Below are 25,080 nucleotides of genomic sequence, written 5' to 3'. Positions count from 1 at the left end.
CATTTTCACTGTATATATTGTTCTTTTTCCTCTTTTTCTCTTTTCTCTTTCACTATTTCTCTCATTCGATCATCATTTGCAAACAAATTGTTTTATTCTTGATTCAAATTTTTTCCTTGTAGCATTTTGTGGATTCTTACCTCTTTTTAGCCTCTTTGTCACTTCCCCCCAACTCAGGCACTTCATTCTATGTAGTTTTTGTTCCACTTAGTACAATAAAATTTTTGGCTTTTCACTGTATTTTCTAAAAAATAATGTATTGTCAACTTTTATTAGTGTTATTAACAATACCACTCTCAAATGCCATTAAGAAATAAGAAATTGAATATTATGAATAAAAAAAATAGAGATGTAGCTCAGATACATCAGGAAAAATCTACAGAGAAAAGTTTCAATAGCTTGGAAACCTTGGAGTTAAATAACAGAGAATTTAAAATTGAAGTCCTTAAAATACTCAGGGATATACAAAAAAAGCACAGAAAGGCAATTTAGGGAGCTCAAAAAACAATTCAACAAACAGAAAGAATACATCACCAAGGAAATTAAAACTATGAAAACAAAACATACAGAGATGAAAAACTCAATCTATGACTCAAAAACAAGGTAACAAGCTTAGTTAATATAAAAGGCCAGATAGAGGAGAGATTCAGTGACATAAAAGACAGGTAAGTAGAGGCACTACAGAGAGAAGAGAAGAGAGACTCATAAATTTTAAAAATGAGAAAGCTCTACAGAAATGACTCCATCAAAAAGAGCAACATAAGAATAATGGGTATATTAGAAGGAGAAGAGAGAGAAGATGAAATGAAGAACATATTCAAACAAATAATAGACAAGAACTTTCCAAGCCTGTGGAAAAAACTAAAGCCTCGAATTTAAGAAGCAAACAGAACACTGAGTTATCTTAACCCTATCACATTTACTCCAAGGCACGTCATAATAAAATTGGCACAACCAATGACAAAAAATAAAAAATTCTCAAGGCAGCCAGGGAAAAGAAGAATACAAAATATAAAGGAAGGCCCTTTAGATTATAATCAGATTTCTCAGCAGAAACACTATGAGATAGAAGAGAGTGGGCCTCAATATTTAAAGTTCTGAAAGAGAAGAACTTCCAGCCAAGAATACTATACCCATCAAAGCTATATCTCAAATATGTAGGAGAAATAAAAACATTTACAGATACAGAAAAGATGCATAAATTTATAACCAGAAACCCTTTACTTCATGAAATACAAAGGGTGATTTCTGACGAGATACAAAGAACAAAACAAAACAAAATGACAAGTAAAAGTACCATCAAGATCACAATAAAAACAAATTTAATCTGTGTCAACAAGAACAAAAAAGGGAAGAGGACAAAGATTAAGAGTAGCAAAAGAAGATAGAGTGCAGAAGCACAAAGATAATGTACCACAATGAACATGGTATGTATCCTTTCCATTACTTAATGGTAACCACCCTTGAAAAAACCATCACAGAAGCACATGGCTTGAAAAAAGAATTAACAGAGGAAAGAATATGAATTACAACTAAATAAAAGCAAATGATAAAAAAATAAAAGAGAAGAATTAAACAAGATACAAAACTGTCAGAAAGCAATATATAAAAAGGCAATAAGAAACCCTCAAGTGTCAATAATTACACTAAATGTAAAACTGTCACCAATAAAAAGACACAGAGTAGCAGAAATGATTAAAAAGGAAAATACAACTGCATGGAGCATATAAGAAACACATCTAAGCTACAAGAATAAACCAAATTTAATGTGAAAGGTTGGAAAACAATACCCCAAGCAAATAACATCCAAAAAAATGCAGGTGTAGCAATACTCATATCTAACAATGCTGACTACAAGACAGCAAAGGTAATCAGAGACAAAAATGATCATTTCATAATGATAAAGTGGACAAGAAGACATAACACTTCTTAATATATACACACCAAACCAAGGGGCACCAAAATATATGAGACAGCTACTGACTGACCTAAAAAAAAACCCAACAAAAATAAAATTATACTTGGAGACCTCAATACATTGCTGATGGCTCTAGATCATTGATCCAAACAGAAAATCATTAAGAAATATTGGCCTTAAAACGAAACACTAGAACACTGGATATGATAGACATCTACAAGACATTACATCTCAAAGTGCCAAAGTATACATTTTTCTCTAGTAGACCTGGAACATTCTCAAGAATCGACCATATGTCGGGCCACAAAAATAACATCAACAAATTCAGAAAGATTGAAATTATACCAAGCATATTCTCTGATCATAAAAGCTTGAAATTAGAATTCAACTGCAAAAAAGAGGTAAATAAACCCACAAAAATGTGAAAACTAAACAACATACTTTTAAAAAATGATGGGTCAAAAAAGAAATAAAAACAGAGAACAAAAGTTACATACAGACAAAGAAAAATAACGACACGACATATCAGAATCTCTGGGATGCATCGAAAGCAGTAATAAGAGGGAAGTTCCTATCACTACTGGCCTATATGAACAAACACGAGAGAGCCCAAGTAAACCACCTAACTTCACATCTTAAGGAACTAGATAATGAAGAACAAAGACAACTCAAAAACAGCAGAAAAAAGGAAATAATAAAAATCAGAGCAGAAATAAATGAAATACCGAACAGAGAAACTATAGAAAAAGTTAATAAAACAAGAAGCTGGTTCTTTGAAAAGATCAACAAAATTGACTAACTGATGGGAAGACTAACAAAGGAAAAAAAGGAAAGAACTCATATAAACAAAATTCAAAATGAAAGAGGAGAAATCACCACAGATATCATAGATATTTAAAGAATTATTGTAGAATACTATGAAAAACTATATGCCACCAAATTTAACAATTTAAAAGAAATGGATAAATTTCTAGAACAATAAAATCTTCCTAGACTGAGTCATGAAGAAGAAGAAAGTCTAAACAAACCCATAAGCAGGGAGGAAATAGAAACAACTATAGAAATCTTCCCCAAAAATAAAAGTCCAGAGCCAGACAGGTATACTAGTGAATTTTTTCAAACATTCAAAGAAGACTTGGTTCCTATTCTACTCAAAGTCTTCCAAAACATTGAAAAAGAAGCAATACTGCCAAACACATTTTATGAGACCAACATTACCCTCACACCGAAACCTGGCAAGGACAACACAGAAAAATAAAACTACAGACATATATCTCTAATGAATACAGCTAAAATACTAAACAAAATACTAGCAAATCAAATACAATAGCACATTAAAAAAATAATTAATCATGATCAAGTAGGATTCATCCCAGAATTACAGGAATAGTTCAACATATGTAAAACAGTTAACGTAATACACCATATCAACAAAACAAAGGACAAAAACCATATGATCTTATCAATAGAAGCAGAAAAGGCATTCGATAAAATACAACATTGCTTTATGTTTAAAACTCTCAACAAAATTGGTATAGAAAGAAAATATCTGAATATAATAAAGACCATTTATGATAAACTATCAGCTAATATCATATTAAATGGCAAAAAACTGAAGACTTTTCCCCTAAAATCAGGAACAAGATAAGGTTGTCCACTTTCTCCACTTTTATTCAACGTAGTGCTGAAAGTCCTAGACAGAGCAATCAGACAAGAAAAAGAAATAAAAAGCATTCATTTTGGGAAAGAAGAAGTAAAGGTTTCACTTTTTGCAGATGATAGGATCCTATACATCAAAAACCCCAAAGACTCCACAAAAGGACTACTAGAAAAAATAAACCAATACAGTAATGTGGCAGGATACAAAATTAATATATAAAAGTCCATTGCCTTTCTATATGCCAATAATGAAACATCAGAAAATGAGCTCAAAACAATAATCCCCTTCATTGTTGCAACAACAACAAAAAAATAAAATACATAGGGTTAAACATAACAAAAATGTAAAGAACCTATATAATGAAAACTACCAAGCTTGGTTAAGAAAAATTGAAAAAGATACAATGAAATGGAAAAATATTTCCTGTTCTTGGATAGGAAGAATAAATATAGTGAAAATGACTACATTACCCAAAGTGATATACAAATTTATTGCAATTTCCATCAAAATTCCAATGTCATTTTTTAAAGAAATGGAAAAAGAAATCATCAGGTTTATTTGGAACTATAAAAAACCAAAATAGCCAAGACAATCTTAAGGAAAAAGAATGAAGCTGGGGGCATTACAACACCTGACTTTAAATTATATTATAGAGCCACAAAAAACAGACTTTCAGACCAATGAAACAGAACAGAAGTCCAGAAATAAAACCACATACATATGGTCAAGTAATTTGTAATAAAGGGGCCAAAAATACACAATGGAGAAAAGAAAGCCTCTTCAACAAATGGTGCTGGGAAAACTGGAAAACCACATGCAAAAGAATGAAAGTTGACTACAGTTTGTCCTCTTGTACTAAAATTAATTCAAAATGGATCAAAGACCTAAATATGACCTGAAACAATAAATTACATAGAAGAAAACATGGACACTAAACTCATGGACCTTGGCCATAAAAAGCATTTTATGAATTTGACTCCAAAGGCAAGGGAAGTGAAGGCAAAGATAAATGAATGAGACCACATAAGTCTAAGAAGCTTTTGCACAGCAAGAGAAACTGAAAACAAAACAAATAGCCAACTTAATGGGAGATGATATTTTCAAACAATAGCACAGATAAGGGCCTAATATCCAACATATAGAAAGAACTCAACAACAAACAAACAAACAATTCAATAAAAATATGGGAAGAGGACATGAACAGACACTTCTTTCAGGAAGAAATACAAATGCCCAACAAATATATAAAAAAGATGCACATTTTTGTTAGCTATTAGAGAAATGCAAATCAAAACTACAATGAGATACCACCTCACACCTGTTAGATTAGCTATTATCAACAAGACAACTAATAGCAAGTGTTGGAGAGGCTGTGGAGAAAAAGGAACTCTCATTCACTGTTGATGGGAATGTAGAGTAGTACAACAGTTATGGAAGAAAGTATGGTGGTTCGTCAAAAAAATAAAAATAGAACTACCATATGACCGAGCAATTCCTCTACTGGGTATATACCCCCAAAACACAAACACACTGGTACGTAAAGACACATGCAGCCCCATGTTCACTGCAGCACTGTTCACAGTGGTCAAGACATGGAAAAAACAAAAAAGCCCTTCAATAGATGATTGGATAAAGAAGATGTGGTACATATATACTATGGAATATTACTCAGACATAAGAAATGATGACATCAGATCATTTACAATAACATGGATGGACCTTGATAACATTATACTGAGTGAAATAAGTAAATGAGAAAAAACTAAGAAGTGTATGATTCCATACATAGGTGGGACATAAAAATGAGACTCAGGGATATGGACAAGAGTGTTATGGTTATGGGGGGGGGGGAGGAGAGGGGCACAAAGAAAACCAGATGGAAGGTGACAGAAGACAATTTGACTTTGAGTGATGGGTATGCAACATAACCAAATGTCAAAATAACCTGGAGGTATTTTCTCTGAACCTATATATCCTGATTGATCAATGTCACTCCATTATAATTAATAATAAAGGAAAAAAGGGAAAAATAATATAAAACAAAACAAAAAATCAAAAACAAAGAAACAAACAAAAAAGTAAACTTGGTGAAACAGATAGATTTTTTAATACACAGAAGCAGACATGTTATCATGTGGAAAAACATCCTCACTGTCTATATAACAGTAAGCATTACATAAGGTTATTAATTTTAATTACACTGCACAACTTGACCTTGGTTTTCTCAGTTTTCAGACACCTAATATATTTTACTCCAACTTAGGAGCAAGCATTGAAGATTTTATTCATTCCATGGAGCATCAGAACATAGCTCTGGAAGTGGATGTGTCTGGAACTAGAAATGGCATAGATGATCCATCTTATAATGGAGCCATCATAGTGTCTGGTCATGAAAAGGTATGCTGGTTTCTATTTAGTAATCTTCCTAAAGGTGTGCAAAGCTAATAAACTATCAATAGGCTCTGGCCTTCAGTTTAGGAAACAAAATGAAAAACAAATACTGCTTTTATTTATTATTTAGTTCATTGTAGTTATTAATATGATAAATTTTTATCAATTACTGTCTACCAACACACACTGTTGCATCAGCAAAGTAAGTGCTATATGGTGCCCACTCTCGAGTTCCTATTTCAAGCTAAAGAACACATATTTCTTCTCAAGGATTTTTATATATATATATATATTCTGAAACTTCTTTTTTATTTTTAAGCAATAATTATCTTAGATTCTAGCCACAAGCCAGATACTTGAATGCCTGAAAATCAGATATAGCCTATATTCATGTTTGGGTTTACTTATACAATGTTTGTTTTAGTTCTGATTATTCCACACCATTTTAAAACCTGATTTTTTAATTAAAATATTAAATTTTCACCTCTTTAAGAAAATTGAGATATCTGAGAATTAATAACCTTGCTTTTTATATTTTAGAATTATAGCTTTTCATTAGCATGCAATACCAAAAGAATGAATTGTTTCCCAGTTCTTATGAATATCGTTAGTAATGGGCTACTTAGAATGATTAAACCATCAGCATATATCGAAACTGACAGAAGTTCAAACACATATGTAAGTATATACTCTTATGGACTCTCCTCCATCGAGAATCTCCCAGATTACTCTTTTAAGTGCCTATATTTTATTCTTATTTAAGTAAACCACTGCATGATAAATTAGCATTTGGATCTATGCTAGCTCTGTTGTTTTGGGAAATCAACATAATTTTCAGAGCTTCAATGTTTTAATGCAAGGCAGCTATAACAACATATATTTTCATAGAGAATGTGGGGAAATAAAGTGAAATTATGCAGCACTGTGACTAGCACAAAAATAACAAAAGAAATGAAGAACAAGAGAATAAAAATAGAAGCGTTATTATTACTTTTATAAATGCTACCAAAGAAAAAACTTTAGGGCAAATTCAGGTTAGAATTGCAGAATAGTTACATTAAAGTTACCCCAGTTCTCTGTCTAAAATATTAATTCCTAGAGGAGTGCTCTATACCAAACTAGCTTTTTTTATAAAGGCAAAAACATCTTCTATATTGAAAAAGGTGATTAGTATGTACACAGTCCTGAAGTTTGGAAACCAGTATACCTATCAGAGTTTGTCACCATTCTTTTTTTATTATTTCCTAAATCTAAATATATTTTTCCACCTAAAGCATGTATTTTTAACTCTATGTAACACCCTTCAGGTAGAATAGAGACCCGAACATGAAAATCACTTAATTACTTCTTTAGTAGATACATAAAAGCATCCTGTTTAGCTAGGGTGAGTTGTCTGATGATACCAACCAGTTCAGCTGACCTTATATTTATGTACCTCACATCTTACCTTTAACAGCTCCAGGAATTCATTTTATACTCTATTCAAATTTACCTACTCATTGCACAGGTAAGGGTTTCTGTAACTGCAGAACTTGCTCTATCATCCCCGACATCAGTGGATTTGCCATAGGGTACTGACCCATCCCAGCATGCAGGTGTTCTGGGAAGATTCTGACAATAAATTAATGTCACCTTTCTGTGGCAGCAAGTATATCTATGATGGTCAGCCTAAAGATCATAAGGCTCTGGTTATGACTTTCTTTCAGTAATGTGCTTGTTCAAACCACAACTATGTGAATCATGACACAATGGGGACTATTTTAAAGACGACTTCAGGATTTTCTGTCCTTAAAGATGGTTATAAACAGGATGAGCAATATGAAATACAAAATGCAAAAGTTTTCCTTGGAAATTTTGCTTCCCTTCTAGTACATCATCATTTTTGAATCCTCAGCCAATACTTACCTGGTCTTGTGGTGTACCTAGAAACAGCTTGCTATCATTGTCCCCATAAATATCCGGTATGATTTTTGATTTTAGCTATTACTTTTGAAACATTGGAAAGATCATTTAATAAACCAAATATCTCAAATATGAATTATCATTATTTAGCCTTAGGATCAATTTTATACTCATAAAATGAAAAATCTTCCTCATATTACTTTCTAACTCTGTAGTGTTAGCCATTCATTCACAATTGAATTAATTCCATATCCATAAATGTGGGTATGGATCCAAAACTCAAGCTTCAAAACTGAACTGATAGTAAAAGAGTTGGGTAATAAAGGGGAGATGTAAGGTAAGGTTATACATAATGTGTTTAATATTTTTAAAAATGTATTCTAGAAAATGAATTTTGAATTTATTCATTCAGCTCATTACATTCTTCGTATTTTCAAAAGGATGTGTTTATTCCACACGGACACGTATTCCCTTCCATATTCTGGATGATTTTGGTATCCTGTTGTGCTCCTTATATCGCCATGAGCAGCATTGATGACTACAAGGTAACAATGAGTAACTGAAACTTTCCTTACATTGTATGATTACATGTTTAAGGTAATATAATCTTGGGATTTTTCAAGAGGCTATTTATATGTGTTTAATAGAGGAGCCAATTCAGACATAAACTCTAAGTTGTAAAAATAAAAGGAAATTTTATATGTGGAAATATAAATGTATAAATAAATACATTAATCAGAATAATTCTAAAATTGATATGAATATATAAAGTACTTAACTGAAAAAGAAAAACAAAGTTGGAAGTCATGCAACTGACTTCAAGGCTTACTTCAGTTATAGTAACTAAGAAAGTGTTGTAATTAAGAAAAATCATATAAATATATATAATCACATAAACATTTCAGATATAAAACCATATATGTATCATCAATTGATTTTCAACAAAACAACCAGGTAATTCAAATAAGGTAAGGTTATTCTTATCAGCAAATTGTATGGAAAAAAAACTTGATACTTTTATGAAAAAAAAATGTTCTTGGCCCTGGTCTGTTTGCTCAGTGGTGGAGTGTTGACCCAGCAAGTGGATATCCTGGATTCAATTCCCAGCAGAGAACACAAGAGAAATACTTACCTGGCAGGGGAGATACCATGATCACGAGAACACAAGAGAAGCAACCACCTGCTTCTCTTTCTTTCTCCTCTTCCCTCTTCTTTTTTCTTCCCTTCCCACAGCCATGGCTCAATAGGTTCCTGTGCATTGCTCCAAGGTGCTGAGGCTGGCTCCAGGGAGAATCTCTCAGGTGCTAAAAATATATAGTTTGGTTGCCAACATCGGCCCTATATGGAGACAGCATCAGTCCCAGACAAGTGTTGCCGAGTGAATAGCAGTCTGGGTGTATGTGGGAGTCTGTCTCCACTCCTTCCACTTGAGAAATAAATTTTTTTTTTCAAAACTCATGTCCCATCATACACAACATTATTTTGAATGAACCATAGGTCTTATGGTAGCAAAGTTTTCTTAGTTGAGACACAGGAAGCATTTACCATAAGAGAAAATGGTACCTTAACTTCATCAAAGTTAAAACTTTTTGTTCTTTGTAAAACACTAGTAAGAAAATAAAAAGCCAAGGGCTGAGAGAAAAATATTCACAATGTATTTATATAACAAACGATTTGTATCAACAATATATAGAATTCTTACACCTCAGTAATAGAAGATAACCTAATTTCAAAGATGGGCAAAACATTTGAACAGATACTCATCAAAAATTATAAATGGAAAATACTTCCATAAAAAGATAGCTAAAGCCCTGGCCAGTTGGCTCAGTGGTAGAGCATTGGCCCGGCGTGTAGAAGTCCCGGGTTTGATTCCCGGTCAGGGCAAAGAGGAAAAGCACCCTTCTCCTTCTCCACCATTTCCCCTCTCCTTCCTCTGTCTCTCTCTTACCTTCTTGCAGCCAAGGCTCCATTGGAACAAAGTTGGCCCCGGACACTGAAGAAGGCTCCATGGCCTCCTCCTCATGCACTAGAATGGCTCTGATTGCAGCAGAGCAAAACTCTAGATGGGCAGAGCATTGCCCCCTGGTGGGCATGCCGAGTGGGCACATGTGGGAGTCTGCCTCTCTGTTTCTAACTTCAGAAAAATACAAAAACAAAAAGAAAAAAAACCCAAAATAAAAGATAGCTAATATCAACCTTACTCAACAAAATAAAATGAATAAATTTTAAAATGACTGACAATATTAAGAGTTTGGGAGATTGTAGAGTAACTGGGATTCTCATACATTTCTAGTAAGATGTAAGTTAATGATGTATTCACTTTGCAAAACAATTTGGATCTTTCTTTTAAATTCAAAATATAGTTATTGTGTAACACAGCAATTCCTCTCCTAAGTATTTACCTGAGAGAAAATCCTTACACAAGCAGACTTGTGCATTAATATTCTTAACAGTTTTATTTATAACAGCCAACTACTTAAACCATCCAAATGGCCATCAAGTTGTGAATTGATAAATTCTGGTGTAGTTAAACAATGACTACTCAGCAATACAAAAGGGACAACTAATAAATGCATTAACATGAATGAAATAAAAAAGAGTAAATACAGAATGATTTCATTTATATAAAGTTCTCAGAAAGGTAAAACTAATCCATAATGGCCAAAAGAAGTCCTGTGGTTTCTTGTAACCAGTAATAAAGGCTACTGACTGCAAGGGAGCATGGGAAATTTGGGAAGCTGATAGAAATGTTATTATACTTGGATTACAATAGTGATACAGTAATATATGCATTCATCAATACTCATGCAACTGTATACTTAATATGGTTCCTTCTTCTTGTTTGAAAATTACATTTCAAAAAAGTTAATAAAAATGATTGTTGAACAAGAAGGCAATGCTATTTTGAAATTGTCAAGAACGTAAAGAAATAAAAAGAAAATCTCAGTGTTTAACTAACAGTCTATGTATTTATACATTTTCATTTGCAGACACTCTTTCATTAATCCAAATAACTCTTTAATGTGTCTACAAACTATCAGAGCATCTTATTAAAATGAAGATTCTGATTCAGTAGTTCTGAAGGGGAGACAAATATTGAGTAGTAATCATAGGCTGTTGAATTTACAGCCATCCATTGCCTTATCACAGTTCGCTTTCGCAGTCTCACTGTATCACGAATTTTTAAATTGTATATATCTTATTTTGTATTGTGTATTTTTCTCTGTATTGTAGAATTTTGCGATATATAGGTATTTATATATATATTATTTTAATTATTTTTGCAGTAAAATAAGCATTTTCTATCCCCAAAATTTGAAAAACTATATAAAATATTAATTAAACTTATTAAAAGATTATTAAATCAAAATAACATATGTAACGTATAGCAGATGAGTAGACAAAGACTCTCAGGTATGGAAAACACAGCTACTGCCACGTTCCCTTGAGCTAGTTTACCCATGTGATCATACAGGGCACACTATTGGCTGATAGATGGAAGGCGACCCACCAGAGCACTGTGTTCTGAATATATAAATAATAAAATAAATGAAAGCTTGCTACTTCGCTGATTTTCACCTATCGCCGGAGCTTTGGAAATTAACCCTCCGGGATAGAAGAGGGACCACTGTATATAATGAATCCATGCAGTTGACTTGCATTAACTTTACTTTTAAATTTTAATAGAATGTCCTGTAATAGCTCCATTTTTGACACTTTATTATGCAAAATCCATAAAACCTTGCATACCATCTTCATCTGTGGCATTTCTTCCCCAAAGTAATTCTGTTGCCCAAGAAAAGAGTATTATCCATGTAATATTCCCTTTCCTATGTGGAATCTCTGGAAATCTAAGAAAAGGCCACTTCCTGGTCTAATGTAACTGTCAGTCATTTAGCATCACATAGTTCAAACTTGAACTTCACCCACAGAATGCTTTCTTTCTGTGGGCTGTGTGATGCCATGATTTGACCATGTTTCTCTGAACATTTTGGCCACTGTCTCCTTCTGTCCTTTGGAGTATCTTATTCCTCTATCTTATCTCTAAATTTTGGAAATCCTCAGATCTCAACCCCTGATTCTCTTTTTATCTAAATGCCATTTTCTCCCAGGGAAGCTCATGTAATACTAGGGCTTCAAATCCCTCTCCATACGGGTCACTCATAGATTTGACTCTAGCTCTCTAATTTGTGATTTCACCTTCAATGATGATCCAAACTCCTTTCTTAGCTTTCATTGAAGGCATCACAGACTCTCAAACTTCATGTTCCCAAAACTAAATTTATATTCTTAAATGTGTTTCCTTTCATATTTTCTGTCCCCATTAATGTCAGCACTATGCGTCAGACACCGCAACAGTAACATAAATCCATCCTTCAGTTCTCCCACATTTTCACTCATATATCGAGATCACAAAATCCTAATCAATTGTCCTACCTGAGTGCATCTGCATTGGGAGATTTTGATATGAATCCTTAGGTCCAATTACACCTCAGACAAGAGCATCATTTAGTTAATCAACAACCATCAAAAAGGGAATATAAAAGAAAAAAATGTTCAAAATTATTAGAAAGGTTTAAAGTATAATTTGTGTACAAAACCACATCACTAGATAAGATGTTTTAAAATATATAATTTACTAGTTTATTCAGAGAATGACGAGGGGCACAAAATATGTTTATATTTGTGAAAGCATTTATACTTATGAGCATAGACACAAATATTTGTGTGGTAATTAATACTTGAATATGTGGCATGGCAAAACAACTGTAACATGCCATTTACTTAGATCAAAAGAATAAAGCAAATATATATATATATATATATATATATATATATATATATATATATTTAATGTACTATAGAAAAAGAGAAAGAGCACAGTTCAAACTGAGTCAAAGAAGAATCACTCCACCTGACCTGTGGTGACGCAGTGGATAAAGTGTTGACCTGGAATGCTGAGGTCACCAGTTCAAAACCCTGGGCTTGCCTGGTCAAGGCATATATGGGAGTTGATGCTTCCTGCTCCTCCCCCCTTTCTCTCTCCCTCTCTCTCTCTCTCTCTCTCTCTCTCCTCTCTAAAATGAATAAATAAATAAATAAAATTTTTAAAAAAAGAAGAATCACTCTGATAAAAGTGAGCTGCTTAGAGAAACTATCCCAGCCACTCCATAAATCATTAGCCACTGTGCTGTTTACCAAAGTGTAGACACCTTTATTTTTCTGAAGTCTCCTTTCACAAGTTTCCTTAGGAGTCTTATGAACATCACATGTGTTAGTTAAAGCAGCAAACTGACCATTTATGTTTAAAACGATTCATACCCCTTGGTCCAGATAACATGTGTAGTCATGATGCAGAATCGTTACAAGTAAATATTTCATCTCAATATTTTATTACATAATCCCCATTTTTCTTAAACCTTAAATTGAAATCTGTTTTGTATTTCTGCTGTCTCCTAATCAGAACAGAAATTGGTCACTACTGCGGATTTCGGGGCTCCTCCCTTCTGCTTACTGGATTGGGCAGGCGCTGGTGGACGTTCCCCTATACTGGCTGATATTTCTTCTCATGTATTTAGTAAACCTCGCTTTCAGCTCCTCTGATGATACATATAAACCTGTAGATGAAATTATGGAAGTAAGTTACAATAGTCACGAAACAAATATCATAGTATGATTTAATTGGAAAATTTGAAGATACCATTTTCATTGATATTCAAATTGTCGTGAATTATTAATAACTGTAAAACCCTGTACTATGCCAATAATTTGAATCCTAAATGTTTTCCTAGATGGCATTTGTCTTTAAACTTCACATTCCTGTTCATTTCAGATCCCGTATGCTATTGGACATGCCATATCCCTTATCTTCTTTACGTATGTAATTTCATTCATTTTTCGCAAGGGGAGAAAAAATAGTGGCATTTGGTCTTTTTGCTTCTTTATTGTAAGTATCTTTTCTTTCACATTAATTTTATATATGTAGTATACAATTCTGAGCTAATACTTTAAAATTTCCCTTGGTGTTAATATTACAGTCTAAAATATTTTAATTTTGCATATGTATGGATCCCTTTCACATTCTGCATCTTTTTCTCTCCCTGTTTCTTCTCTTGATTTTCTTTAAAAGTGGTCAATATTTTACAAAAAACTATTTAATAGAAAGAAATTCTGGAAACCATCTGTATTTCCTTTTTACTGAAAAAGAAATATCCCCAAAGACATCCATGAAGTTATACAAATGTTGATTCCTAACATAGTTAAAACTAGAAACAACTTCTCCAGCTCTCTATGGACACTCAGTTCCATAAAGCAAAACTTACTTTAGCAAAATTATGAGTTATAATGTATGTGATTGAATAAGTATCTATTCCAGTTTTCTGTCATTTTGGGGGTGCAAAAAAGTAAATTATCAATTCAACAAATATGTGGCTGGCTTCCAACAATATTTCACAAACTAAGACTGATCATGGAGAAAAAATAGACAGTTTCTACACTGAAAGAGCACTCAGAGGGAGAACAGATGAGTAAACAGCCACTTACTCAGAGTGAGAAGGCAAAGGATGTCTAGATACCATACATATTTCAAAGTCTTATATAACTGGGTAATGAGAAGGTCTATGAAAATCAGAAAAGGGAGGGAGACGTTAATGAAAATGAGAGCAGAGATTTCCTTTAGAACGTGAAATTAAAGAAGACTAAGATTTCAACAGCCAGAAAAAATAATGATACAAATATAAAATAATGGATGAACAGAAACGCAAAGTGAAGAAAGAAAGCCCAGGCTAGGAGGCAGTCCTAACTACTGGTAGTAATCTAATATGAACATGGGGGGGAGGACCAGGTGCAGCCTGAGCGTGATTCTAGTTATGGTGAACATAATGGTTTGAACTATGACTGGCTTTAACTGGTGGGCTCAAGAATGTATTCTACAGACGGTGGAATGCCATGGAATCTTAGAGTGCAGAAAAAAATATGATCAGAGACACTCTCCTAGAAAGAATATTTGGGAATCCATAACGTGATGGTTTGTAACAGAAATTAGAATCACCAAAACTTTTAGGAAGGCATTACAATAGTTTCAAAGAGAGTGTCAGATGTACTTGTAACTTTCTCTTATCCCTGAATTTGCATTTTAGTACTTCCCTAATCCACTCCAGTTTATTAAATGCTTATACTTCTCCTTTGGTTTAGTTAACAAGGTCTCCTTTGATTGTTGCTTTATTCCTATTAGTAATCCATTTTAATTTTTACCTATGATTATTGCTTATCTGCTATTCTGAATTTTACCTCCAAAACCAACATATACAACCTTTTTCCATTTCAATAATTAAAATGCTCTCTATATTAAACCCTAGATTTATCTAGTGATGTCTCATTCATAATTATCCAAGCCAAAAAAATGTGGCTAAGTCACCAAGTGAAAATGTTAATGGAGCTCTGCTGATTTCAGCTTATTTCTTTTAAAAAATTTAAATAGGTAATTTATACTGCTCACAAAAATTAGAAGATACGTCGGCCTAGCATGTGGAGGACCCGGGTTCGATTCCCAGCCAGGGCACACAGGAGAAGCGCCCATTTGCTTCTCCACCCCTCCGCCGCGCTTTCCTCTCTGTCTCTCTCATCCCCTCCCGCAGCCAAGGCTCCATTGGAGCAAAGATGGCCCCGGGCGCTGGGGATGGCTCTGTGGCCTCTGCCCCAGGCGCTAGAGTGGCTCTGGTCGCAACATGGCGATGCCCAGGATGGGCAGAGCATCGCCCCCTGGTGGGCAGAGCGTCGCCCCTGGTGGGCGTGCCGGGTGGATCCCGGTCCGGCGCATGCGGGAGTCTGTCTGACTGTCTCTCCCTGTTTCCAGCTTCAGAAAAAAAAAAAAAAAAAATTAGAAGATATTTCAAAATGAACATGAAGGTATAAAATATCCCCTAATTTTTTAAGAAGTATATTAAACGTACTGAAGATGAATGATGATGGAAGGACACTTAACATTGGGTGTTGAACACACAATGCAATATGGAGATGATGCAATATAGAATTGCACACCTGAAACCAGTGTAATTTTCACAGCTTGATTTTGTGGTTGGAGTGGAAATTAGCAATATCTCTGAGGTGGGCCATCTTAATTTCAAGCATATATTGAAGTTCAGAGAGGTTAACAGCAATATTTGTATTTTTTTGTAGATCACCATCTTCTTTGTGGTTCTACTTTTTTCGAATAGGCAATCTGATATAGCTTATACTGTCTTCTTTTTGATACCACACAGCACTTTTCTTGGCGCTTTGTTATTCTCTTCTCATGTAAGTAATACCACCATCAGGTTCAGTGTCTATAAATCATGACCAATAGTGAATGCTTTGTTTAGCATTGGGACTCTATAACATGTTAAATATGCATGTCTACCTCATGAATTCTAGCTAGGTTGCCCCTGATAGAACACTATATCCCAGCTGAACTGTAATAAACAACGTGGCCCTAACTGATGGGTATGAAGGAAGGATAATGGGTGCGGTGCTGATAATGAGAGCAGCCTTTCTGCTCAATCCGGGCTTTATCTGCTCCTGAGCATGCTCAGCTCTCACTCTAGAAGGAAGCAAATAAAATGCTCCAATTCTTAGAGATTTCAGGATTCTAGAGCTCTCAATGGGAGTGAAAATCTTTTTCCCTAGCTGACTGATACAATAATTCTACAAATGGAAGGCAGATACCATGTATGAGTGAAGAGGTATCCATGGGCAGAGAAAAGAAAGGAGCCATATTAAGGAACAATGGACACCAGAGGGTGTGTGATAAGGATAAATCCTGCCTCTCTCAGTGTTTGAGGAAGGTGGCTCAGACCCCAATACTCTTTCACCAGGTGATGAATAACTGCTAAACCTTATTGCTTCTAGTACAAGCACAATGGCTCATACACCACGGAAGGAAGGAAGACAGCCCGTTGCTATACAGTTAGGAATGGACACTTTGCCAATATTCTCGGTGATATCAGGGGACATGCCAGTAGGCATGTTCAATGAGCCAATTCATATTTATGTGGTTAAAATACACAAAACAAAAACTTCTCTGTTTAGCCATTTTCTTTCTTTCTGCAGATTCTTTGGCGTTCTAATGGAGGATCAAGTGCAGAGGCCTTTCTGACAATCCTAATTGTAAGAACACACTCTTTTAAAATTTTATCATGTGCTCTACCAATCCAAACCATTGTAATTTCTGTGCACATGTGAAACTTTTTATTAAGGTCAATATACAGGATCTGTAGTCTATAGAGATAAAATATTTGTATAAATGGAAAAACATTTTTTATAAAGATCAGCTAACCAAATAATATACTAATATGCTTTTCAATTTTTAAAAACTATTAGAGGAAATGACTTAAGGTAATGGTACAACATAATTATATTTTTTCCCGTGCTTATGTAAATAAAATGGAAAGTGAACTTGATAGTGTAACAATTTGACAAATTGATTATGAAAACTGGTAATGATTTGACCAGACATATCTTTGTAAAAGTCCAATCATTTCTAATTCATTTGTGATGTGAAATAATTTTTTTTTGTTTAGTGTTTCTAATTGTCCATATCCCTCTTTATTTCTAGCCTTTCCTTCATGTTATCATCCTCCTTTTTATTCTTCGATGTCTGGAATGGAAATTTGAAAAGAAATCAAGGAGAAAGGATCCCTTCTTTCGGTTGGGAAATATTAAATTGAATTCTTTCAATTTGGTGATCGATATTATAACATATTTTTCAGTCACTAATTAATCCATTTACTAAGAAGTGCCAAGTGCTATAAAAGCCCATGGTAGCCCTGGCCGGTTGGCTCAGCGGTAGAGCATCGGCCTGGCGTGCGGGGGAGCCGGGTTCGATTCCCGGCCAGGGCACATAGGAGAAGCGCCCATTTGCTTCTCCACCCCCCACCCCCTCCTTCCTCTCTGTCTCTCTCTTCCCCTCCCGCAGCCAAAGGCTCCATTGGAGCAAAAGATGGCCCAGGCGCTGGGAATGGCTCCTTGGCCTCTGCCCCAAGCGCTAGAGTGGCTCTGGTCTCGGCAGGGCGACGCCCCGGAGGGGCAGAGCATCACCCCCTGGTGGGCAGAGTGCCGCCCCTGGTGGGCGTGCCGGGTGGATCCCGGTCGGGCGTATGCGGGAGTCTGTCTGACTGTCTCTCCCCGTTTCCAGCTTCAGAAAAAATACAAAAAAAAAAAAAAAAAAGCCCATGGTAGTAACCACGTGTCTACACAAATAGTAGAGCTCTACATATCTAAATCCAAGATTATAAATGGTGCAGCAAACAGACCTGTAACATTAAATATTAAAAACTCTAACTCTGTGTGCAGTGGAACAATGGGGAAAGTTACATGCAGCTAGTTCACTTTAAGTAGCAGTTCATTTGAATACATTTACAGTTGAAGGAACTCTGTCAGTCTAGAAAGAAAGAATACAATAATCAATAAGTCAAAGACAGCAATAACTGCCCCTTTCCTGTGGTTGTGAGAAGACCAACTGCTGTACCATAGACTGGTTCAATTATTAATGGAATTAAAAAGCTGAGAGTTTTTTTACATAATTCAAGGATGCAACCATAAGCACCTAATTCCCTCTGTGTCTTCCACACCATCTCATTTCATCTTTAATTATTACATATTATTGTGTAAAAAACTTCCAAGAGAAAAGAAGACTTTTAATAACACTTCTAAGATCACAATGGGAGATTAGGCAAGAATAGAATGAGATTATATTCTGAATAAAAGGAACAGAGTTAGAATGGAGAAGAATATCTGACATATTCCAAAGGAATGTCCATTCTTAATAGGAGATTAAGAATCTTGCTTGTATTTTGGGTGGAGGCCATCTTGATTTCAAATATTCTGACCTAGTTTCCCTATGAAAATATTATAATGCCAGATTATTGATGTCAAAGCTAGGATGCCCAGAAAAATTGTTTCAGTAACCTGGTATTTAGATTTTTACTCTACTAATAGGTGCTATGTTACCTATTGATATATTTTTTAAATAATGTTTTATAGAAGAGATGAATAAAAGATGTAATAGAAGCACTGGTCATTAAATATAGTATTACCATAGACAGAACAAGGGTGTTGTGAAGCAGGGAGGGCCCACTATATTGAAGTTAGATTATGATGATTTAATTACTCAATATACTCAAGTACAAGATTTAGGGAAAGCACTGTTCTTGATACAAGAATGAAAACCCTAAATCAATTATTAATGGATGGTTTTGTCTCCAGAATTTCTCCAAGAAGCAGCAAAGTGTGCCAAAATCCCGAAGAGCCAGAAGGGGAGGATGAAGATGTTCAGATGGAACGGGGAAGAATGGCAAATACCTTTTCCACAACCTTTGATGGAAAGTAGTTTATTTTAGCAAGTAACACAGACGTTGGCCAGTTACAGTGACTGCCTATAGTCCAATCCTCAAATGATTCTGAGTGTCTCTAATTTATACATATAAGGATCATAACTTCATTTCAGTGGGTAGTCATTATGTTGACATCTAACTGAGCAGATCAAGGCCATGTTAACTTGCTTTGTCTTTCTTAGAACAAAAACAAAAACCGAAATGAAATCGAAATTACAAAAGCCAAGAATGAATTTCTGAATTTTAGAAACAGCAATGGTGACGTTGATTACTGCTTCTTGAAGAAAGTTCACTCTACAAAATTCAGGGCAGAGTCTAGGCCACACCATCTATATTTCCCTTTTGAGGGTGATCTGGTGCTTCTCCAAGTCTCTTTGCTTCTGTTCTGATAGATAGACTCTGTGCATAAAATAATGTATTTCTAAGTAACTGACTTCATAGGAAAGAGAAATGACAGTCTCTTCTCTCCTAAAAACATTGCTAAGATGTGAGAATGGCCAATAAACATCTCACCTAGTAGAAATTCTCCTTTGATGCATGGCTTATGCAGTGAGGGGCCAGCACAGCAGGAGAATAGGGCTTTCTCAAGGTCAATGGAGGGTATTAAGGTCTGATGTAATTTACTTCTCACTTCCAGAGACTGGTTGTCATTGCCAGCTGTCTACGCAAGGAGTACAAAGGGAAGAGGAAACACTGCTTCTCTAAGACAAAGAAGAAAATTGCCACCAGAAATGTTTCTTTCTGTGTTAGAAAAGGTAGGACATGGGGGCTCTTCTCCTGATGGCTCAGGAACCTTCTTACAGCTTTATGGTTCTTGATGATGATCATTCTGTTTATTAACTCTAGGTTCACACACAGACCCATCAACGGGGTGACCTTGACAGTTTCTTTTACATGGTCCATTTCTAAAGAAATTAATGAACTCATGTCTGTGGATACGGGCCTAGTAACATATACATGGAAACCCTAAGTGCTCTTTGAAATGAACCACTGACACCATGACATTTCTATCTAATGAACATGATTGATTTCCTAATGTTCATTATTCTTCACAAAAAACTAATGTGATGTTCCAGCACATTCTGAAGGCAAGAACAGCAGATGTTAGATGATTTCATTTTGTGACATTATTTCATAGTTCTTAAAATCACAGGAGAAGGAGTCTGACACATCTAGCTTCCAAGAATGGCTTTGTTACATCTCATCACTGTGACTCTGGGCAACTAACTTCATCGCTAAGACCTATTGTCCACAAATATGTATGCAAAGATTATGATAACAACTTCTCAGGGAGCTGTGGCAATGTAATGAGATACTACATACAAAGCACATAAAATACTTGACACGCAGTAAAACTTCAGACTACATTTTATTCTTAATTTTACTATTGAAGTCAATTTTTATTAAGTGTAACCTTTTTTTTCAGGTGAGGTTTTAGGATTACTAGGACACAATGGAGCTGGTAAAAGTACATCCATTAAGATGATAACTGGAGACACAGAACCAACTTCTGGACAGGTAGGTGAATTATGTGGAAAATATGTTACCTAGTGGTACTCAAATAAATTTTACAAGATGCTAAAATATACAAAGAAAAGTCTCATTTCTTGATTAGATGAAGTAAGTAATTAATGTGGCAGAATAATCCATCATAAATTGTCACAAAAAAACACACCAAAATTAATCCTTAAGGGGATAACTACTCATGACTTTTAGGCATTTAATGGAATGTCTTCTATCAGATCAGCAATCAATATCAGATCAGAATTCAAACAAATCCTATTTATAGTACCATAAAACACACAGATTTGCACTATTAATGAGCATTGTCCTCCCAATATTAATAAATTTTTCTTTTAAAAAGCACTTAATCGTCCTGGTCTGTTGGCTCAGCGGTAGAATGTTAACCTGGCATTTGGAAATCCTGGGTTCAGTCCCTGGCCAGGGCACACAGGAGAAGCATACATCTGTTTCTCTACCCTTCCGCCTCTTGTTCCTCTCTATTTCTCTCCTCCCCTCCGGCAGCCAAGGATTATTTGAGCAAAGTTCACCTGGGCGCCAAAAATGGCTCCCTATCCTCTGCTTCAGGCTCTAGAATGGCTCAAATTGCAGTGAAGCAACGCCCCAGATGGGTAGAACATTGCCCTCTGGTGGGCATGCCATGTGGATCCCATCAGGCACATGCAGGAGTCTGTCTCTCAGTCTCCATGCTTCTCACTTTGGGGGGGGGAAATATATATATATATATATATATATATATATATATATATATATATATATATATATATATCACTTAATTAACTAATCATATTCATCGTCCTTCAAAAAGCGCTTAGCAACTGGAACACATTCTCATACTAACACTATTTTGGGGGAGTGGTTTAAAGACATGTCTTGAAGTTGAGCAACAGGGATATGAAGTCAACAGAATTATACATACAATTCAACTGCATATGGAGGCCTGGCAAACAGAAAATGAGCTCAATTTATCAGAGACAACATGAGAAAACTTTTCCCCCAAAGTCTATGGCAGAAGATATATAACCTTAAGAACTTCTTTGGAAAGTATGCCCAGGGGAGTGGAGAACGAAATATAAGGCAGAGGTCTGTGGAACTGCACCATGGGAAGGGGTTGGTGGTCAAACCCTCAAAAACACCACCAGGCACACGACTGACAGATTTCCCACTAATGAGGAAGGAGAAAACGTATTCACAGTCATCTGAAGCCGAGGTGAGTGCAGGTGTTCATAAAGAGGGCTTCTAGGTGACAGTGGTGGCTCAGCCGACCCTACCTAGACTCCTTAATTCAGTTGATACCACATTCCATTCAATCACCACCTGGACCCTAAGTCAATATTTTATTTGTCCTAAAGCATGATTAAAGAAGTTTGTTGCTATATTAAAATGAAATATTTTAAAGTTTTTCTGAGATTATATTTATGAAGCCAACAACTATTTGCATGTGATGAAATCAGCTTTGATCAGATCAGCTAGTTTATAAGCAATGTCATTGTCTTGCTAAAATACTTCCAAGACTTCTCACTGCACTCTGGGAGGAAGGGAACCTCCCTTTGCAGGTCAGGAGCTGGTTTCCATGTCCCTGATGTCACAGCTCTCTCTGCTTTCCTGGGCCACTGTGCTCCGGGGCCCCTACCTTTGTCTGGAGTCCAAGAACACATTGAGCATCATCCCTCCACAGGCTTTGCTGTGACCTAAATTGTTAACCTTTCCCACAGCAGGTGCCCACTCATCCTTCTGCTGAAAGGTTCCTCGGAAGACAGGCTTTCTCCAATCACCCTACTCAAGTCACTAACCTTGAATATTTGTTTGTTTTCACACATTGACACTCTGACAACCTTCCTCCAATGCCCAATGGTTGCAGATGATAAAATTCAAGGAAGCCTGAGAATTTCTCCAGTTTTTCTAGGTTTCTAAGGACAAAGACGTCATGGACACACAGAGGAACAATGCCTGTCCTAGGGCCTGAGAGTGAACTTTTCTCTGCAGGTGCTACTAAAAGGCAGAAGCGACATGGCTCCCCCAGAGTTCCTGGGTTACTGCCCTCAGGATAACGTGCTGTGGCCCAGCCTGACGGTGAGGGAGCACCTGGAGGTGTTCGCTGCCGTGAAAGGGCTGAGGAAAGCAGACGCCACTGTCGCCATCTCACGGTACATGGGGGACCCATCTGCTCTACCCATGTAGTCCAGGGATACAGTTGGGAGTGACAAGCTTCACGGGAAACTCAGGACTTCACAGGAGAATGTCAGCACTGACCCAGACCACATTGGGTAGATATGCAATAAGGAGCTGGTTTCCCCGATTTCAAGGTGTTATTTTCTTGTATCAGGTATGGAAAGAAAAAGTGTTCGTTGATAAATTTTTTCACAAGTAATCGAATTTAAGCATAAACTATCATAGAACAGCTATTTGGATATCATGAAATACCCTTAAAACCTTTTAAAAGGAAAAACTGATTTTGGGTGATGGGAGAGAATCAAACCAGTCATTTTTAACATAGCCCTTCATCTATTTTCAGAACCACATTTCTGGTTCTGCTCTCCATCCTTGTCCTGCGTGGCCCCGTGCCCCATTCTGCCCCCTTCTTGCTCCTTGTCAGAAGTCTGTAAGGCTCCATTGTGTTTTCTTCAGGTTGGTGGATGTGCTCAATCTGCAGGACCAGCAGAAGCGTCCTGTGAAGGCTTTATCCGAGGGAATAAAGAGAAAGGTAGGGGAGGGGCTCACTGTTACTCTGCACAGACCACAGGCTGTGCCAGACGCACTGTTCCTCTTGTTCCAGCTGTGCTTTGCTCTGAGCATCCTGGGAAACCCGTCGGTGGTGCTGCTGGACGAGCCGTCCACGGGCATGGACCCCGAAGGACAGCAGCAGATGTGGTGAGGAGATGTTACTAGTAACCCAAAGTGAAACTGTTTTATTTATGAAATGAAAGACATCGACATTAATCAGGGAATGCAATGTTACAGAAAAAACTGATAGCACACCACAAACAAGTTTATGGAGGAGAAAAAGATACTCTAACAAACGAATACTCTAAGAATGTCATTCTCATCATAGATTGTCCTGCTATGCATGGCCCATTTTTACCGTCCATCAGATCAAGCTATATTAAGTTCTAACTCTTTCTGCAACATCACCTGATGCATAATTCTAAAGAAAAAGAAATCCATCTCCAGAATATATTCTTTAATTATTTTAGAAATATTCTAAAAGTTGTCATTGTGTACTTTAGGGTATATGTCATTATCATCATGCTTTTAAACAAGTTCTTTTTTTCTATCTTTTTCCTACTGCCTTCTCATAAATACTCTTGAAATTTCACATTTTTAAAATTTTTATTTAGATAATTAAATTTAACAGAGTGACATTGATTATGCTGTATAACCATATAACTATCACCCAAAGTCAAATCATTTTGTCACCATATATTTGTCCCTCATTTTCCCTTCCCCCCACATTCTCCCCCACATTTCTCTTCCCCTGGTAACCACTTCATTTTTATCTATGTCCATGAGTCTCAGTTTTATATCTCACCTATGCATGAAATCATAGAGTTCTAAGCTCCTTCTATTTCAATCTGTATAATGTTCTTAAGGGCAATACATGTTGTTGTAAATGGCAATATATCATCATTTCTTATGGCTGAGTAGTATTCCATAGTATAATAGGTATCACATCTTCTTTATCCAGTCTTCTATTGAAGGGCTTTTTTGTTGTTTCCATTTCTTGGTCACCATGAACAATGCTGCGATGAACATGGGGCTGCATGTGGCTTTACATACCAGTGTGTTTGAGTTTTGGGGGTATATATCCAGTAGAGGAATTGCTGGGTCATATGGTAGTTCTATTTTTAATTTTTTGAGGAACCACAATACTTTCACAATACTTTCTTCCATAATGGTTGTACTACTTTACATTCCCACTGACAGTGAATGAGGGTTCCTTTTTCTCCACAGCCTCTTCAACACTTATTATTACCTGTCTTGTTGATAATAGCTAATCTAACAGGTGTGTGGTAGTATCTTATTGTAATTTTGGTTTGAATTTCTCTAATAGCTAATGAAGATGAGTATCTTTTCGTATATCTGTTGGACATCTGTATTTCTTCCTGGGAGAAGTGTCTGTTCATGTCCTCTTCCCATTTTTTTGTTGGATTGTTTGCTTGTTTGTTGTTGAGTTTTGCATATTTGGGATATTAGGCCCTTTTCAGTGCTGTTTGAAAATATCAAATCACATTTAGTTGGCTGTCTGTTTATCTTGTTGTCACTTTCTCTTGCTGCGCAAAAACTTCTTAGTCTGATGTGGTCCCATTCATTTATCTTTG

At 35.8% G+C, this 25,080-nt stretch overlaps 2 pseudogenes; both read left to right on the top strand.

Moving 5' to 3' along the window:
* The window catches only part of LOC136406692 (ABC-type organic anion transporter ABCA8-like), a 328,883-nt pseudogene that overhangs the window by 171,800 nt on the left and 132,003 nt on the right, over nucleotides 1-25,080 (top strand).
* The window catches only part of LOC136406693 (ABC-type organic anion transporter ABCA8-like), a 99,971-nt pseudogene that overhangs the window by 52,220 nt on the left and 22,671 nt on the right, over nucleotides 1-25,080 (top strand).

This window comes from Saccopteryx leptura, chromosome 5, assembly GCF_036850995.1.
Source record: "Saccopteryx leptura isolate mSacLep1 chromosome 5, mSacLep1_pri_phased_curated, whole genome shotgun sequence".
Classification (NCBI taxonomy): Eukaryota; Metazoa; Chordata; class Mammalia; order Chiroptera; family Emballonuridae; genus Saccopteryx; species Saccopteryx leptura.
Note: the sequence above shows the minus strand (reverse complement) of the source record. Positions and strands in the feature narration are given on the sequence as shown.